The sequence below is a fragment of the Somniosus microcephalus genome, unplaced genomic scaffold, assembly GCF_052327205.1.
Source record: "Somniosus microcephalus isolate GS21.2 unplaced genomic scaffold, FLI_Smic_1.0 unresolved_chr4, whole genome shotgun sequence".
NCBI classification, from domain to species: domain Eukaryota; kingdom Metazoa; phylum Chordata; class Chondrichthyes; order Squaliformes; family Somniosidae; genus Somniosus; species Somniosus microcephalus.
In genome coordinates, this window is record NW_028225182.1 from 10,991,441 (window position 1) to 10,995,023 (window position 3,583).

Sequence of the window (3,583 nt, forward strand, 5' to 3'; positions counted from 1 at the left end):
CAGCCTACTGAAGCGCCGCCCGGGCCCACTGCTGCAGTTAATGAGCTGTAGTTGAATATTGGATGGGATAAAAATTGATAAAGAGGAGGTACTAGAAAGCTGGCTGTACCAGGACCAGTTGAAATGGATCCTAGGATGCTGAGGGGAGTAAAGGTGGGAATTACGGAGGTACTGACCATAATCTTCCAATACTCATTTGATATGGGGTGCTGCCAGACGTCTGGAGAATCGCAAATGTTACACCCTTGTTGAAAAAAGTGTATAAGGTTCAACCCAGCAACTACACGCCAGTCAGCTTAACGTCGGTAGTGAGGAAGCTTTTAGAAAGTGTAACCCTGCACAAAATGACCAGTCACTTGGACAAGTGTGGATTAATTAAGGAAAGTCTGCTCGGATTTGTTAAACGCAACTCGTCTTTTCCCAACTTGATTGAATTTTTTGATGAGGTGAAAGAGAGGGTTGATGAGGGAAATGCAGTTGATGTGGTGGACATGGACTTCCAAAAGGCATTTGATAACGTGCCACGTAACAGGCTTGCCAGCAATGCTGAAGCCCATGGAATAAAAGGGACAGTGGCATGGATGTCAAATTGGCTAAGTGACAGGAAACAGAGAGTAGTGCTAAACTGTTGTTTCTCTGAATGGAGGAATGTACACAGTGGCGTTCCCCAGGGGTCGGTACTAGGACTACGGCCCTTCTTGACATATATTAATAATTTGGAGTTAAGTGTCCAGGGCACAATTTCAAAATTTGCAGGTGATACAAAACTTGGAAGTATAGTGAGCAGTGAGGAGTGTAGTGATAGACTCCAAGTGGACATGGATTGGCTGGTGGAATGGGCGGACATGTGGCAGATGAAGTTAAAAACAGAAAAGTGCGAATTGATACATTTTGGTCGGAAGAATGAGGAGAGGCAATATAAACTAAAGGATACATTTCCAAAGTGGTTGCAGGAACAGAGAGACCTGGGGGTGTATGTACACAAATCGTTCAATGTGGCAGGACAGGTTGAGAAATCAGTTTAAAAAGCTTGCAGAATCCGGGGCTTTATAAATAAAGGCGCAGAGTACAAAAGCAAGGAAGTTATGATGAACCTTTATAAAACACTGGTTCGGCAACAACTGCAGAAATTATGTGTTCCAGAAAATTTTATCCTGTGCAATAACTGGTCCCATTAAATTAAACAAAAGTTGCCCCAGATTCCTGGTGACATAAGCAATGAACATTTTAAAGCAGACTCCTGAAATACTATCGGCCTGGAAAATGCGATCGGAAACTCGCCGCTGGCTAACGCCTCTGAATCTAAAAAACAATACGACTTACCTGGTGTCTCCAGAGCTTCGAACTCTTGCTGCCCTGGGCCTGCTGGCATACGCCTGCATAAAGGCCCATGGATCTCAGGGGCGCACACGGTTCGCAAGCCTGGGTGTCCTTGTGCACCAGTCGCTGAAGGTAAGCATGCAGGTGCAGCAAGCGGTTAAGAAGGCAAATGGTATGTTGGCCTTCGTAGCGAGAGGATTCGAGTACAGGAGCAAGGATGCCTTGCTGCAGTTGTACAGGGCCTTGGTGAGATCACATCTTGAGTATTGTGTGCAGTTTTGGTCGCCTTAGCTGAGGAAGGATGTTTTTGCTTTGGAAGGAGTTCAGCGAATATTCACCAGGCTGATACCTGGGATGGCAGGAATGACATATGAGGAGAGATTGGGACGATTGGGCTCGTACTCGCTGGAGTTTAGAAGAATGAGAGGGGATCTCATTGAAACTTATAAAATTCTGACTGTACTGGAAAGACTAGATGCAGGAAGGATGTTCCTGATGGTCGGGGACTCCAGAACCAGGGGTCACAGTCTAAGGATAAGGGGTAGGCCATTTAGGGCAGACATGAAGAGGAATTTCTTCACCCAGAGAGTGGTGAACCTGTGGAATTCTCTACCACAGAAGGCAGTAGAAGCCAATTCATTAAATATAATCAAGAAGGAGTTGGATATATTTCTTAAGGCTAAAGTGATAAAGGGATATGGGGAGAAAGCAGGGACAGGATACTGAACGTGGATGATCAGCCATGATCTCATTAAATGGCGGAGCAGGCTCGAGGAGCCAAATGACCTACTCCTGCTCCTATCTTCTATGTTTCTATGTGAATGGAGCAGGTGAACCGCTGAATCCCACTTTTAAGTGATGTCCCAAAGCGCTTGACAGTGGTGTTAAAAGAAATGAGTTCCACTTAGTAATTAAAAGTAAAGACTGTCAGAAGTGGGATTCGAGCCCACGTTTCCAGAGAAGATTGCGACTTGAACGCAGCGTCTCAGAGCGCTCGGCCAGCTTGACTTGCGTATGTCTTTTTTGCAGCTCACCACTTCCGCATGGAAAACGTTTCAGTCCGGATGCTTGTTCAATGCTGCTCGAAGGCTCAGTGGCCGGGATATCATCTACCCCGGAGTTTTCCTGAGCCTGTGCTCGGGAAATGGGGAGGTTTGGCCCCGGTCCTTGGTATCTTGCAGCTCCAGGGATGGGCAATAACAATCTGAGCTCTGGAGCTGGGGAAGAGCGAATAATTAACGGGTTTGTTTCCGCGTCTGAAATGCGGCTTAGATCTGTTGGTCTTAACCGAGGCCGGGGCTGCGAGATATTTCATTTTGTTCACGTTTAATCAGAGGAATATCCGCAGTCAGGAGCTGAAAAGGACAAAGAGCTGAAAAAACACAAGAAAAAAGATAAGAAATATCAGCAATTGTGATCAACTCTTTAATCTGTTTTATGGTAGTTTAGTGGTTTAATTGTTTTAATCAACATTCATTAACCGAAAGCGTTGTTTTGCAGAATGAAGGAAATGCTCACAGTAAGAGACAGTCAAAAGTTGAATAACTTAACTTTAATAATTTGCAAAGGTTTATTCAGTGATGAAGATTTATACCGTATCAGAATTTACGCACTGTGTATTTTAGCAGTCTGTTTTAAATTGTTCATTACTTCTGACACAAGAAACCTGTTAAATTTATTTCAGAGAAAAAATAATCAGGAACATAAAGTTTCCGCCCGGGGTCGAATCGGGGACTTTTCGCGTGTGAGGCGAACGTGATAACCACTACACTACGGAGACCTGTGTTTTATCGAGTTTCGAGAAAGCACTGTTCAGACAGAAGGGGCAATACAGAATCGCTCGTTCTGCAATGATTTCCTTTCACTGGCATTTCTCTGACCGAACTGCACAAGTCAAAAATGTTCCTTTCAAACTCATTAAACTGCCGAATTTCCTTCCCTCTGAATCTGATGCCTCTAGTTTTACCCACTCAACCAATGTCTCTTTGCAATTTTCTGCTCCCTTCTGCACTACTTACTCTGCCACTAACGTAGTGTCGTTAAACTTGGTAATATATGCCTATAGAAGACTTTGGGATTACCTTTTATGTTAGCTGCCATTCTATTCTCAGACCCTCTCTTTGCCCCTCATATTTTCCTTTTCACTTCTCCTCTGAACTCTCTATATTCAGATATATTAGGATAGTTGAAGCCCCCATTATCACTCATCTATAACTCATATTCATAGAGTCATAACGGCACAGAATGAGGCCATTCGGCCCAT

The 3,583-nt window shown here is 44.2% G+C and overlaps 1 non-coding gene across 1 annotated transcript; it reads right to left on the reverse strand.

Annotated features, from left to right (window-relative positions):
• Window positions 1-3,027: 3,027 nt before the first annotated feature.
• trnav-cac (transfer RNA valine (anticodon CAC)) lies at window positions 3,028-3,100 on the reverse strand. Its single transcript has one exon. It is a non-coding gene; the product is annotated as a tRNA-Val (tRNA).
• Between the last annotated feature and the right edge of the window lie 483 nt (window positions 3,101-3,583).